Genomic DNA, 17126 nt, shown 5'->3' with positions numbered 1-17126 from the left:
AAAATTTACAAGAAATAGCAATGAGGTAAGGAAATAAAGAGTTACAGCAACTGTATTAATGGTCACATTCATATAGTTAGTAATTAGTTATGAATGGTCACATTAATATAGTTAATAATTCTTTCTGGTCACATTTATTCGACCAGAAAGAACCCCTTCCCCTTGAAAGAGACCTTTCTACCCCGCTCCCAGCAATGACATAGGGTTTTGCAGACTAACCTCTGTGTCCTAGTTATGCCCCATTCCTGGCTACTGCAAAAAAAATATTAACCTTGTCCTGGACAGAGCCAGGACAAATAAAAAAAGGAATAGCTAAAAAACCTTAAAAAAACCCCCAAAACTATAAACTACATAAAACATATAAACAAAACAAACTGAAAAAACAAACAAAAACCAAACCAAACAAACAAACAAACAAAGCCAAAAAAAAAAGTGTTTCATTTAGTTGTCTGAATCCTAAGGACTGAATTAAACATGCCCTGAACTACCTACTCTACATCAACAGGACACAGTAGAATCACAATTCTACAAATATTTTTCTCAAAATATTTCTTTTAGAGTGTTTTATCTCTGTGGAGAAATTATAAGTGTGTTTTTATATTCTCAATTTATAGACAAAAGAAAATTAAGTAATTGAAGACTGAAGGCACAAAAAAAAAGGAACTAAATTTTTATGTAAACTGAAAATGTAAAAAGCAATATTGGGAACAGTAAGTCGCAACATCTAATTTATGAAAAATAATAATGAATTTTGTTATGCTGTTTTGCATAGAATTTTTAAGATGAGAAGTGGGAAAGAATGACAAAACATCAGTCAAGGACTTAAATGTAAGAACATCAAAACTGAGGGAATGGGATAATTCCACTGTTATAACCTCTAAATTCAGTTTTTAGCATATCAAAATCCAGTCAATAATTGCTTGATTGCCTATAATTGCTTGATTGTGTCTGAACCAGGGGAAAGACCGAATGGTCATCAAAACTGAAATAGAAGACTTTATAACAAATACAAGAAAATAATGTGCAAGACTTGCATCAAAAAAATTATACTCCGGCTCTTGTATGTCACATGCTGTCCTTCCCTGACTTATTCAGTGGAAGAAAACTTATTTAAATTCTCCAAATTCATACTTTTTCAAATGTACTGTTTAAACATATTTATTAAAAATTAACTGCATATTATTTTCTATAAGGCAGCAGAGATGAATATTGTAGGCATAGACATGAGAAAATCATGAGACAGAAGTTCTTTGAAATGTGTAATTACAGATAAAATACATAAGTACAGATAGAATAAATTTGACAAAGTTGAAAATTATGCTTATATTATAAATGTGAATGGCTTGATATGTACAGCTTAACTTTGAATGAGTTGCTTTTTAACTCTACATGTACAGGATACTGACACAACAGAAAATCAAAGATATATATGTGGTCATGACCTATATTAACCATGCTGTGAAGCTACCTTATCATAATTGATAACTGGATCAAAACAAAACTCAGTTATTTTTAAAATTACTACATTAATGTCAATACATCCTTAAAAACATAGATTTTTTTTTGGAATGAGGTTTTAAACCATTACCTCCTGATAAAGTTTAAATTGTATGTCTAGAACATTTTAGAATAGCTTGGAAATGTAAGGGAACTAGTTTGTAGGGAGGCATTTAACCACAAGCTGGCTTAATTAATTTTGATTAAAAAGTCATAAAACTCACAAGATTTCATTGCACTTCTCAATAAAATGATTTATAAGACAAAGTTTAATTAAGCCTGGTTCAACTGACTTTAAATCCTATTATGAAAAAAAAGAATATAACTTTACCTCTTAAAAGGAACCAACATCAAACTTTGCAATAGCATATTAATCCAAAGACCTAATACTATAGAATGCTATTGTGATGGTTGAACACATTTCATGAACTTGCAGAACTTAATTTATAAAGAATAACATTCCAAGCAGGAGCTTTAACTGCAAAACAATAATTTTAGATTTAATTAAGTTTTGTTTCCTCATCTTAAATTGTTTTTTATCTGCATACATGCTTAAAGAGAACTTATTCCAGCCTCTGTACTGATTATTGAACCAAAGTTTTCAGACAAAACTTATAAGCTCAAATCTCTTTTTCTAGACCTCAGGACTTAAATAAATTTCATGTTACTTGGGCATGAGTATTGCAGAAAATAACAAATATATATTATGTTTTATATCTATAATATGCCATATATATTATAAATATACCATATGTATTCTTATATATAATATCAATGTAATATATATATATAATTCTTATTTATATATAGAATCCAAGTTTTTGAACTTCTGAGGTAAAAACTCTCTCCTTCAACTTCTTAGCATTTCCTGAACTGACTAATGAATGTCAAATCTTCCTAGATAATTTTAATTGCTTGAGGTTAATTTCATTTGGAGCAAAACATATTTCAATGGCTGGCCTTTCTCCCACAACAGAAATAATTTCTCATATGCTAGTTGTGGAAAAATATCCCCCTTTTTTTTTTAAATGTGGCTGTTCCTAATTTTTGCCCTTTAGGGAACAGAATGCAACAGACGTCTGTGACATCTTTTCAGCTTAAATTAAATAAATTTTAATTTCTCCTGAGATTAAGATACAAGGTAGGAATTGAGGTACAGAGTTATAGAATCACAGATTCATTACAGCTGGAAATGACTTAAGATCATCCAGTTCAACCATTAATCTAACACTGGCATCTTTGCCACTAAACCATGTCCCAGGCACCAAATCTAGATGTTTTTTGAATACTTTCAGGGATGATGATTCCACACTATGATCACCCTTTCAGTGAAGAAATTTTTCCTAATATCCAACGGCATTTTCCCTTGGCACAAGTGGAGGCCATTTCCTCTCATCCTGTTCTAGTGAAGAGCTTTCAGGAATTCCTAGGGCCTCATGGGCAGGTAAACCTTTGTTATAGGAACAAGGATACTGAACCTTTAAGCATGCCAAAGTTTATGTGACAAAGTTGGTTGAGTCTCCAGGACCTGTAATTTTTGACTCTAATACTTTAAGAGGCTTTATGGATCGGTCTTCACCATCTCATAAGTCTTAAAGGTGCACTGGATCTGCTCTGCATGCATCATTCACGTAGCCTTTCCAGGTTTTAATTCAGTGGAGTAGTAGATTTTTGCTTTTAATTCAGAAAATGTAACTTACAGTAGAAAGTATGACAGTCTCTGAATCCTCTTGGACAAAGCTGGGTCACTTGATTGCTCTTCCACTTTCTAAAAATGACCATTGCTGTGGGGTTATAGCATTTCAATGGAGAGCTGTTTCACTTTTAAACCTTTCTAGCAGTACACAAGGTTAGCATTAAATAAGCATAAAATATCAGAACAGCAGAGCTGTTATATAAACAAAACATATCTATGTTTAAAGGCAGATAGGCAATAGCCCAAGTATCTAATAGATTGGGCATCATAGGAACATAAAGGTGCTAATAAAATTAAGCTATTACATAATGGAATTTAATACCATATATCTTTATAATGATGTCACCAACACAATTAAATTAGATTTTTTTTAATCTTAACTTGTAATGATTATTATACCACATGGAATCAAATTATCTTGCAAAAGCTAGTTTTCATTGATGGTTATGTCATTGATTTCACCAATCAGCATGTATCAGTTATAATGAAGAACCTGAAAAATATTAAATAATTTCATTTATTGACAAAGAATGTCATATCCTGAGAGAGCTATTCAGAACCTGCTACATCAGGTTACCAAGGAAGTAAAATGCTTAGCTGGTGTTTTGGTTTTGGATGTAGGGGTCTTATTTAAAATGTTTTATATTTTTGTGATTTGGATGCTGTGACCTTAACAATTAAAAAATTAAAATCACATTACCTTTGCCAAAAAATAGATATCCATATACTAGGCTTTCATTTATTACATACCTAATGCCTATAATATTTTAAGCTCATATTACTTTTACTTTAAACTTAAGTTTTCATGAGAATATTTAAATAAATGAATAAAGAGTGCATCTGATTTTCATATTAAATCATATTGGCAGTATACTTTCTGAGTGATAAGACATGAAATAAAATAGAGTTTAGGATATGTGGCTGCAGAATTAGCCATATTATAGTCTAATTCATTGTGAATATGATGTGGCATTCTGGGATTTCACATTCTAAGGATAGCTCACAACCAGTTGCTCATAGACATTTGCTGATATGCCAGTTTATTATGATAAACCATCTGAAACTTTCAAGCTATGTCAGAATGATTAACATTTTTTTCATGTATTAGTGAAGGATCTTCTCTCACACCCTGCATATATTCTTTTTCACATCCAAGAAGATTCAAGAAGCCTAAACCTGGACATAAAACAGGCACAATTTGCTAGATGGATGAGGACATGTACACATCTTGCTTCCCCTGACTTAAAAACTCTTCCAACATTGTCCTGGAAGGTCCTGCATCCTACAGACCCTGGAACGTCTTGGCATTAGGTCTCAATGTATGCATAAAATTTTCTTCTTACCATGGTATCTAGGAAAACCAAAACTCTAGCAGCCTGTAAACCAATTAATTATCAATTACTTCATCTTTCTTTCTCATTTCTTTTTTCTTCTTTCCCTTTTTTGGGGTTCTTTATTAATGGTTGTTTACCTTTCCAAAATAAAGTTAGTAGAATGAGGGAGCACATCTTGGGGACCCAAACAATACTGATGGCAAGAGGCAGATTCATCAGGTCAATGCACGGCTCTGAGGTTGGTGCAAGCAGAAAAATCTGGGGCTTGTAGCCCCCAGATGATGGGATGATCTACTCAACACTTTGTCTATTGACACCTGATGGGTCTCCTGACACCTTTGGCGCAGTCCCAGGGATTTGACATCATTGCATAAGTGAAACCTGCTGGGATGAGTGCTGTGACTGGAGTGCTCTGTTGGATGGTTCCAGGCTGTTCAGGAGTGAAAGGCAGGGCAGAAGAGACAGAGGGGTGACACTGTAAGTAACAGAAGGGTTGGAATGCATGAAACTCACAGCTGGCAACAGCACAGTTGATACCCTCTAGGGGAGAATCAAGGGGAAAACAGATCCCTAGACACCATAGGAGTCTATTACAGACCTCCTAGCCAGGATGATGATGCTGATGGATTATCCTTTGAGAACTTAAGGGACATTTCCAAGTCAACTACCCTGGACTTCTACTTTCCACAATTAACTGGGTGGATCACACAGCTGGTATAACCCAGGCAAGAAGGTTCCCAAAATGCCTGGATGAGAACTTTATGGAACAGGTCCTACGGGAGCTAACATGAAAAGATGTCATCTTTGACATCAAGATGTCATCTTTGACATTTGATCTGTTTCTAGTAGGCATCCGTTAGGCCTTGTGCTCTTCCACTTCTTCAGAAATGACTTGGACACGTGACTGGAAGGGACACTAAGCAAGTTCACAGAAGGTACAAAACTAGGAGGAGCTGTTGACTCCTTCAAAGGCAGGGAAGCCCTGCAGAAAGACCTTGACAAATCAATGGACTGGGCAATCACCAATTGCATGAAACTCAACAAGAGGAAGTGCCTGTTCCTGGGATGGGGTAACTCTGGATGTACAGACAGACAGGGGAATTAGATGCTGGATAGCAGTGCCATGGAAAGGACCTGGGGGTCCTGGTCAATGGCAAATTGAACGTCATCAGGGCCCTGGCAGCCAGGAGGGCCAGCCCTGGGGTGCATCGGGCACAGCATCACAGCCAGGCAAGGGAGGGGATTGTCCCACTCTGCCCTGCACTGGGGTGGCCTCACTTCAAGTGCTGGGGACAGTTTTGGACACCACAATATAAGACATTAAGTTGTTAGAGAGCATCCAGAGGAGGATAATCAAGATGGTGACTGAGGGAAAGGCTGTGTGAGGACTGGCTGAGGTCACTTGTTCTGTTCAGCCTGGAGGAGACTGAGAGGAGACATCATTGCAGTTACAACTTCCCCATGAGCAAAAGAGGAGGGGCTGGCACTGATGTTCCAGTGACAGGACCTGAAGGAACAGCCAGAAATTGCATCAGGGGAAGTTTAGGTTGGAGAGTAGGAAAAGATTCTCCACCTAGACGGTGTTGGAATTGCCATGGTGGCAGATGACAGTGGAACAGGCCCCCCAGGGTAGTGGTGAAGAGACTAAACCTGATAGAGTTCAAAAAGCTCTCTTAGGTACATGGTGTGACTTTTGAGGACTGTCCTGTGCAGTCCCTAATAAATGATCCCTGAGATCCCCTTTCAACTTAGCATATTCTATGACTGTGTTCACTGACTTGAATTGGCCCAGATTGATTTATCTGTCATTGGAAAGGTTCACAGCACAATTTCAAGTAAATAGCAGAAGAGATCAGTACTGTGAATCATCCAGAGGCACTTTGGATTTAAAAGGCTGCAAGCAGCAAAAATACAGAATCACAGTGCAAATTGTCACAATGGTGGAGTATTGTATAGTCTGGGTACATACTGGTACTGACTCTGGTGATTGTCTCGTTTTGCTGTTACTTGTCTAAGATTTACCCCAAGCACTTCCCAAGTATGGAAAATGTGAGTTGCCCTAGCTGTTTAAATTGTGCTGTTTCCACAGCAGGAATGCAACCCTTCTCACATAGATAACAGAATGACAATTTTCTGTGTTCAAATTATAACACTTCAGGAAAGTAGTCACCATGACAATCTCAGTTTCTTACTCTCCTAGCACAACATTTTGTTCTTTCCTACTGTACTGCTTTTGGCTGTGATGGAGCTCATTTTCTTAGCTGATGCAGGGCTGCTTTTTGCACTCAGTATGAGAATAATGTTGATAACATGCTGATTTATGATAATGTTGATTTATGTAAAGGTGATCAGATTTATGTCCTAATAGAGCCCCTGTGATTACAGACACAGAAGAGGAAAACAAGGAAAATGGAGGGTAACAAGTCTAACAGGAAACTCATGCAAATTAAATCTGATTAAAAGAAAACTGGAAATCAGAAAAAAAGTATTCCTTGCTGCTAAAGCATTCAGCTCTGGAACAGATTTCCAGAGGATGGGATAGGAACATGTCTGTTAGAACCAGTGTAAAAACATAGGATACAGTTTACAAAAGGGAAGGTTGGAAAGGTCACCTAGTCCAACCTCTCTGCTCAGGCAGGGTTATCCTAGAGCACATTGCACAGGATTGTGTCCATATGGTTCTTAAGTATCTCCAATGAGGGAGACTCCACAAGCTCCCTGGACAACCTGCACCTGTACAGTAAGGAAGTTCTTTCTCATATTTGGGGAACTTTTTGCTAATCAGTTTCTGCCCATTGCCTCTTGTCCTATTGTTTGACACCATTTCATTGAGTCTCCCTTATCATATTTATATACATTGATGAGGTCCTCTCTCAGCTGTCTCTTCCCCAAAGCTGAAGAGGCCCAACTGCTCAGCCTTTCCTCATAACAGAAATGTTCATCATCTTCAGAGCCCTCTGCAGGACTTGTTCCTGGAGCTCCATGTCTCTCTTGTAATGTGAAGCCCAGAGCTGGAAACAGCACTCCAGGTGTGGCTTCACCAGGGCTGAGAAGAGGAGAAGCATCACTTCCCTTGACTTGCTGGCAATGCTCTTCCTAACACATCCCAGGATTCTGCTGGCCTTCTTGGCCACAAGAGCTCACTGCCAGCTCATGGACAGCTTGTTGCCCATCAGGACCCCCAGGTCCTTTTCATGGCCTGAGAGCTGCTTTCCAGCAGATCAGTCCCCAGCCTGTACTGGTGCACAGAATTATTACTGTATAGGCGCAGGACCCTGTTTTGCCCTTGATGAATTTCAGACAATTCCTCTCTCCAACCTGTCCAGCTCCTGCTGAAGGGCTGCACAGCTCCCTAGAGTATCAGCAATTCCTTTCAGCTTTGTGTTAAAACAGTTTCTTAAAGCAGGAAGCTGCCTTGGAACCCCTTTCAGTTTTTGTTTCAACCCCGTTGCCCTTCTGTTGAGCCTAATAATATCTGATTCACTGAAGATTTCTTCCTATAAAGGCATCAACTCAAAGCCATGTGGAGATGGATAATTTGCCACTTGCACAGTAGCTTTCAGGAGCAATCATTCAGAACATTAAAATGTACGTCTAATAACCCATTTGAACTTGTCTGTCTTCTACTCATACATTCTGGTTCTTATTATGAATTTCTCAGTCTGATTAATGAGCCCATTAGCACCAAAACTTTAAAGCCTCAAAATAATCTCTTGGGTCTTTAATAACTCAAAGGGCCTGAGTGGTTATGGCTTTGCTTTTACAATTCATTCACTGTCCTGCAACTGTTGCAATGTTCAGGAGTAAAAACAGGATACTTAATCATTAGCACTATTCTTTGTGGTAGCACCTAAAAATATACTTGTAATCTCATAATCATCCATTGACCTATTCTGACCCTACTTAGCCTTGAAATGTGATGGAATACAGCACAAAGCAAGGGCTGAAGGCATATGCAAGATCATGTCCATAAGAAAAGCCTCTACTTTAATAAAAGATTAATAAATACAGTAATTAAGACAGTATTTCAAAAGGTAATTGGAACGTCAGTCAGCACTGGATTGGATTTTTTTTTTTGTATTCCTGTTCTTCAGACTTGAATCAAAAACAGGTAGCCATGAAAATCAAAAAGCATTCATGGGTAATTGTAAAATCATAAAGGAAAAATTATTTTCTTTGTGACTCTCCACACCATAAAGATTTGCAACAATACTGTTTCTTTTATCTTCACTATGCAACTCAAAGCTTATGTGTTTTGTGTCATGTCATGTATGTGGTTTCTGGAGAATGTTTCAGTTAAAGTTTTGTTTGAGGACTGAAATATTTACAAATGATAGTTTATGTTAGTGTTTCTTATACAGTAGTCATTTTAACTGAAACCAAATATTTAAAAGATCATATATGAGACATATGAAAACGTTAGCATTTCTGATTAATTTATAGTAAATCACTGTATTGAAAATGTGTATACCAGCCAAGAACATTCTAGGAAACAAAAAAACCCATTGCAGGGAAAAGAAAACGTTCAGGAAAGGCCTGAGTTATATGCCTGAATCATTCCCTGAAAGGCTCTCTTTTCCTTTGTTGAACTCTGATTCACCTTTCAACTAGCATCCAGCATAAACTGAAGCATTCCTGAGAATTTTAGTATGGAAAAAGAGAATATATTTCAAATTAGACAAGCATCAAAACACAAACCTGATTCTGGGAAAAAGCACCTTTCAACTGAAAGGGGACTTCCAAAGATTTTCACACTATAAGCAAGTTTGAAGAAACTCATGTGGTAATCACTTTCTGACAGCACTTACAACCTTCAAACACATTATTAAATCCAGGATAATGCTCAAGAATCAGTATCATGATACAAATTCAATTAAGATAGGCCCTCTTTTAGATGACTGAAATTTTTGTACTCCACAATATTTCACAAAATAGAATGATTCACACGAAGATATCTGACCATTAACAACGGAATTTCCACACTCATTCTAACAAAATAATGGTATATAATGTAAAACAAGCACTGTATTTAAGTGATTTTCAAGATATAGGGCTGCTGAAAACTTGTCACATTAGGTAGTTTGATAAAACACTTTAAAAAACTATTAAATGAATGCTGAAAATATATTAATCTACTGTGTAAATCCCAAAAGAAAAATTTCAGACTGAAATGAAATTGTAAAACATTTGTCATTCTGCACATAATATTGATTATACTGACAGTTATTCTTGTTTTATTGCTGCTTTGAAAATTACAAATTTGGAGGGAACAGACATTATGTTTCGCTCTTTCCAAGAGTGTAAGTTAACATCAAATAATCTCATGCTGTCAACTAACTGTAATGCACATTAATTTCTTAGTGTAAGTTCTTTATTTGGAAAGGGAAAGAGACAAAGAGAACTTTATAGCTGTGGCTTGCTGTTGATTTTTTAGGAGTTTTTCATTAGCCTGTGTTCTAGTTCATAGAAATACAGAATCACTAAGGTTGAAAAAGTTCTCTAGAATTGCTGAATCCAACCCAGCACCATTATGTTCACCACTAAACCAAATTCCCAAGAGCCATATCCATGCACCTTTTGAACACTCCCAGGGTTGAATTTCAATGTTTGAGAACTCTTTCAGTGAAGAATGTTTTCCTAATGCTTGACATAAACCTCCCCTCGTGCAGCTTGGTCTTGTCCTGTCACTTATTACTTTGGAAAGAGATTATTCCCTTCCTCACAGCAACCTCTTTTCAGGTCAGCTGTAGAGTGTGATAAGGTATCCCCAAGCCTCCTTTATTCCAGGAACCCCAGATCTCTCAGACATTACTCATAAGATCTGTGCTCCAGACCCTTTACCAGCTCCTTCTCTGGACATGCCTCAGGTCCTCAGTGTCCTTCCTGTAGTGAGGGACCCAAAATTGAACATGGCATTAAAAGTGGGGCCTCACCAAGTACAGTGGGGCAATCACTACCCTGGTCCTGCTGGCCACACCGTTGCTGATACAGGCCAGGATGCCACTGGCCTTCCCAGCCACCTGGGCACACACTGGATCATCCTCAGCTGGCTGGTGACCAGCAGGCCCAGGTTCTTTTCTGCTGAGCAGCTTCCCAGCCACTCTTCCTCATGATGGTAGTGCTGAATGAGACTGTTGTGACCCAAGTGCAGGACCTGACACAAACCGACACATAATTTTGTTCTGGAAATAAACAGAAACTGTTACATGATATTTATACCCGAAATTATGCACAGCAGAATAGAAATAGAAGCATTCTTTAAAATGAAGAATTTGAAATGATATGAGGATTTGTTAAGATTTTAGTAGTGGATCTTCTGATTCTCCTATGCTTTAGAAGCTACACATTATATTTAAAACTGCATTTATTCAGATAAACCTATTGATATTTGATAAAGTCTTGCACAGAATTTAGGTATCCAGGTGATACACAGTGTTTAAATGCTCATGGGACATAAAAAGCGCTTCATGGGGTTAGAGCAAGAGACCGGTCACCATTTGTGACCAGTTACCAAATGTAATTTTGAAAATTATGAGAAGGAGTTTAAATGGTGAATATTCTATCTTCTCCATGTATCATAGATTCTGAAAAAGTGTGATTTTAGTGATTTCCTGTATGAGATGCTTAAAAGATCTTTGGGATGTACTCTTCAATTTGTTTTACAGCAGTTTGAATTTATTTAGGTTTTGCCTTCATAGAATCCCTTGCAGCCAACTATACAATTTAAGCACATGCCCATAAAAGGCAAATATTCCTTTTTTGTTGCTGTTTTACTTTTAAACCTGGGGCTGAAATAGATTTGTTGAAATCTCTATTCTTGACTTGAGGGAAATAATATCCTATTCTCTTTTTCGAGGTCACATGTCTTAAGTGTCTCTTAAAGCCTCTCCAGTAAGTTTTTTTCTTCTTACTAAGAAAGATACTGCAAAGCAAACACAACCTTATTTCAGCTAACTTTGAATTTTACTGAAAACTTGGAAGTGTTGATAAACTCTGGAAGTTCTTGCCTGTTCTCAATTTTAGTTAAACATAAAACCAGACAGCAGTAGATGCTATTCTGCAGTACTGCTTCATTGTACAGCAACATTCTGAATGAAAACGAATCAAAGTATCTGTATTTTCACACATATACACTTTCTCCAGCAGGTACTTGACAAAACTCTTTAATAGGAGTGCATTTCCAAAATATATTCTGGATTTCATTTCTTAAAATGAAGAGGTTTTTACCAAGCAGACAATAAATAAGGCAGTTGCAGTACATCTCAGCATGTCCTGATGTATATAACAGATTAAGAATGTTAAGACTTAAGAACATATGTTTAGAACATATGTTATTCAAATGCAATTTAGCTACCAAAATGTTAAAAAAAAAAGAAAGGAAAAAAGAGTGGATTTTAATTCAGGAATTTATTCTACAGAATTCATTAATCTATGCTGATAAATATAAAATTTGTAATGAGAAAAATACAAGTGTTTAAAACCCAGATTGCAAAATCCTTTCTGTGGACGTACATTGTGATAACTTTCATGACGAAGCCATAGCAATACATTTCTAAGATTCACTGCAAATAGCTAAACTATCAGGTGTACTTCTGAATAAATTCTTAAGATAATATATTTTTTAGATTGTTATCAAATCCTAATCAATGTAAAGTTTATTTTTTTTCCAAGGAATTTCACAACTCTAGCTCAGGTTTTGTCTAAACCTATGCCAAGCTGTTAACAACCATCATACTCTGAACTCTGTATAGGTTTTACAGCTGAATTAAACTGGTTTAAGGAAAAGTTTGGATGACTCTACGGATCCTCAGAAGAGTAGCAGAGAAGTTTAGCAATACTTTTAGTTTTTGCACTGTGCGTCAGTACATGGCTCATGTCTTCAGAAACAAAACAATCAGCGTTCAGTCTAATGAAAAGCACAAGGCCGATGGAAAATTGATTGAGTTTGGATACAATCTTGTCACAGGTCCAATTCCAAGTAGAAGGAGATATTTCATAACAGCTAGTGATTTCCACAGTTTTGACAGTTTTCCCTTATGTGAAGAGATTGCATGTACAAGTTGTTATTTTCTAAATATGTAGCATAATTTCTGTGTGAAACACTAATTATTAACTCCATAGTAAGCCCGTTACAGGATACGATAGGAATTACAGTTACACTCCTAGGCTGATAGTTTTGGTTTTTTGAGCCACAGATATAGTTTTTATTGCTCTGGCCACAAATTTGTCCGCAGAATGTGCTTAGTTTATAACGTCACCTGTCTAGAGGCTTTTATTTAGTAATAATTTACAAGAATTACCACATTTCTTTTAAATTACCTTGATTTCAATTACATGAGTAGCATGTCCATAATTATGGGTATTATTGATTAAATGGTGTTTTGCATAACTGGAACTTGGTCAGCAATGCCCCAAATATATAAATACATATACAAATGCACAAGCATATGGGTATGTGCATCTATAAACGTACACTTATATACGTGTATGTTTATAGATGCACATACCCATATGCATGTGCATACACCACCACAGGCTTTTGAATCTGATTTGAATCATAGCTCTAATCTCATTAAATTTCTACTGAAAATTGAAAATTGCCCAACGCCACAAATAAGTACATCTGAGTGTTATGTGAATATTACATTTTCCCTTAATTGCACAGCAACAGAATGTAGGAAATTCAGACTTAAATACACCAGGTTGACTGATGAAACAGGATGCTCACAGCCTTGTTGAGTCTAGCTTGGAATGTTTCCAAGCACAGAGATTCCACAGCCTCTCACAGAAAACGGCTACAATGAGTACTACTCTCCCTTTGGAGACGTGTTTCTCACTTGGAAACTGCAACTTAGGACTGGTGCCTAATGTCCCCTCATTGTGCACCTTTGAGAAAATAATGATTTTATACCAGAACTCCTGATAGGGTGCTGAAAATACCATCTCTCAGCTTTCTTCATGAATGCCCTCTCAGGTTTTCTTCATGTATTGTGTGCTTCCTGTTTCAGCTTCATAGCTGGTTCAATTTGCTCATCAATTGAAATGCCACCAGCTGGAAAATGCATTCCATTTTGGCATCATGACTAGAGGGGAGTAATCATTTCTTTCAATCCTCTGGCTAATGCAACTGAGGATATGCTTGATCTTCATACAGGTGCAGCACACACCTTCATCAGCAGAGACTATTTTAATGATTTCAGTAGAGAGCCCACATATTAAAAACTGATAATGTTGACTTTAGCTGCATATCATTTAGATGGTCTGTAGACTGTGTGTGGCTCTCCATTTAGCAATCCAAAGACTTGTATAATAACTATTTTTAAATAAAGTCTTAGGGAAAAATAGTTCAAGTCAGAATAAACCAAGATAAATCTAAAACATTCTGGTACATTTTACATGTGAAGCAGGAACACTGCTTAACCTTTAGGAGCACTCCAGAAAATACAAAGCACCCTAGATGAAAGCTCAAAAAGAACAAACTTCCTCCACCCCTGCAAACAACAGCAAAGCCAACAATAAACAACATAAGGCATCTGAGATATAATAAAACAGCTTTGACTCAGCTTGAATTTTTCCATAGCAAACTATAATATTACTACATGCCAACTAAGAGGCCTTCTGTATAAATTAAATATGTGTGAAGATCATCACCTTCTTAACACATACTGGCAGTTTAACAAAATGAAAAGGATATATGTCTGAGAAACAGCTTTTAACTTTTAACTAAAGTCTTAAAAACCTAGTTCAATGTAGGATACAGAAGGGAATTAGACTACACTACCTTTAGGAAAGTCTTTAATAAAACACAAGTGAAACGATTAATTCTCATTAACCTTTGTATTTTGAAGAAAAGCAATTTCCTTTCCTGCCTGGCTGTGATAGCAGCATCCTCAGGCTTTATTGTATTTTGTTTAACCCTACTGCAAACAGCAGCTACACTGGCTAGATATAACCCTGCTGAAAGGGTCTGAAGGGAGGGATGTTTCTTTAGTTAATGTTAGCAGTGCACAGAACTTCACCTTCTAAAAATTATATTACTGTTAAGCACAAAACACTGCTCTTACAACAATAAAAAAAAAATCTGACACATCTAGACCTATTTAAGACTTTGCACTAGGCTATACTGAACTACCAGTGTCACTGGCAAAATTTGGTTTTTTTGAAACTGCAGATTTAAACAAACACATTTTGCCAATTTACATAATTTCTTTTTTGTTGTTTTTTTTTAATTTAACTAGCATAAACAGAAATCACAATTCAACTCCTTAATTGCAATAGGAAGTGATAAACAAAAAGCCCAGATGTAGCTTAGTTTTACAAATGGAAATGATTCTCTGCAATTCTATTAATCATCGGTACACAAGACTAGCAGTATTTATGCCAAAGGATACATTGTGCCTGTCAAACTTTGTATTTAGAAAGATCAATTTAAATCATAAGAAATTTAAAATAACATCTCAGAATTGACAGGACCTCAAAATAATATAATGAAAATAGGTGAAAAATATTGTTATTTGTAATATCATGTCTTTTCAGTAGGATCCTTTTTCTAAATCATATCAGATTAATTTCTTGAGCAGCCTTGTCTAGACAACTCATTGCCAGCAGGGAAGACTATAGAATTCTAACAAAGATGTAAAAAAATAAAACATGGCAGATGTTGATGGAAATGTGCTGATGAGAGAAGGTTCAGAAAGATGAGTTTAATTTCATAGACATTTACATAATTAATTTATCAAAATATACAAGCCTAATTAACTAATTGCTGAGCTAAAATAAAAGTATTAATAAAAAGAAATTTTGTGACTTGCCAAAGAGTATTTTTTAAAATTAATAATTTAATTAAGATGTAGTCACAGAATAAGGTGGTAGAACTTAAGAGACCTTATTCATTATTGACTCTAATGATGATAAAGTATTCCAGTGGACACAAAAGCTTAAGCTTTGCTCCAAGACCACAGATTGTTTCCATAACATAAATAATTAATTAAATGAAAAAAAATTTGAACAGCATTCCTTTGCTTACAAATAACCACCCTTAATCTCACACAGAATACTCCACATATCTGATTACATTAAAATTTCATTTGGTGCCAATTCAGGAATGAACATTAAACACTGGGCAAAGTAAAAATAAAATGTTCTGTTAGTGCCATCACATTAAAGAAGTACTACCTAGAACAGATCACAAATAAAAGATAGGAAAAAAGTTATGAAACATTAGGAAATAAGTTATTGTTCACATTTATCTATTAAATCTACATTAATATGAACTAGTGAACAGTGTTTTGGCTCTTGCATTCAGTAGCTAAATAAACCTGTAAGTCCCCTTCTTAAAGCTTTCCCAACCTAGGCACCTCTAATCTCAGCAGGCTAGAAACCTGTCAGATAAAAATTGCATAATTATAAAGCATATAACATTTGTCATAATGAAAAAGAGAAGATATAGGCTAAATGAAAACAAATGTTAGCCAATGCCTAGAATAAAACAAATCTAAAAATTGTGCAACTATTTTATGTTTCTTATTAATAAGAGTGTGTTGCATAAAGATATATAAGGGACATATAATGGAAAGTAAATGGAAATGAAAAGGCTATTTTTTTATTCTAAGCTTAATCAATGAAGAAAATGTATTATACATGACAATGTTTATACCTCACTTTTCTTAAATCAATCCATGATAATTTTCCTATTATGAAAGGAATGGATGAATGAAATTACAACCTGCTCCTTAACAAAACAAATAAATATGCTGAATAAACATTAAATCACTATAGCAAATAAGAAATCACTGCTTACTCAACTAATGAAAATGGAGTAACTATCGTTGTTTATGTGGAACTGTATTACCACTAGAATTTAATGTCTTTGTTTGAAAGGATGACCTTTTCCACTGAAATCTGAAAGCAACAAAAATAATTGAAATACTTTGACAACTTCTGAAATATCTGGTCTCTGGAGCACAATTCAGGAGCATGTCTTTGATGTTTAGGACATTTCTACATTTACCAAATAATCTAAGCAGTGAAATTTGAATAGTTGCAGCAATGGGGCTACATCTGGCTGGTGACTGGTCACATATCCCTGATCTGGATGCAGGAGTTGAAGGAGCTATGAGGAAGGAACAAGTTGTTCTCACTTGTCTCCATAAATGAGGATGTGGAAAACACATTTTATATAATCATTACAAAGAACTGTTTCATATTTGATCATTAAGTAGCTACCATTACTGTGAGATTGAAAACAGAGGATATTTAAATATCCTTTGGAGAACATTCTATTTCTCCACTGATGACAGAAGAGGACTGGAAACCAAGCTTAGACCAGGCAACCAAGATTAACATGACCAAGTCACGCAAGCTAACTCTGGCTTTTCATTTATATTCTGAATTTTAAAAGGTGAATAATAAGTGGGCCTTGGTGTAAGTATGAATTCATGGATGAACTAATAATTTTTTTAATTGGGATAAGGCTATTCATTACTGACAATTATGTTTGCAAAGAAAACTGAAACTTAGATGTGGGTTGTATGCATTTTTTACTGTCATGTCATTTATTTAAACATATTAGAAGTATCAGGAAATTTTGGAGGTCTAAT

General features: G+C 35.8%; 1 protein-coding gene across 2 annotated transcripts in view; it reads right to left on the bottom strand.

The window, feature by feature from the left end:
* The window catches only part of KLHL1 (kelch like family member 1), a gene marked incomplete at both ends in the record, with an annotated part of 182526 nt that overhangs the window by 64739 nt on the left and 100661 nt on the right, over nucleotides 1-17126 (bottom strand). The gene's annotated exons all lie outside the window — the stretch shown is intronic.

The sequence above is a fragment of the Fringilla coelebs genome (genome assembly GCF_963513975.1).
Source record: "Fringilla coelebs genome assembly, chromosome: 2".
Lineage (NCBI taxonomy): Eukaryota > Metazoa > Chordata > Aves > Passeriformes > Fringillidae > Fringilla > Fringilla coelebs.
The sequence above is the reverse complement of the archived record's forward strand: the minus strand, read 5'-3'. Positions and strand labels throughout refer to the sequence as shown.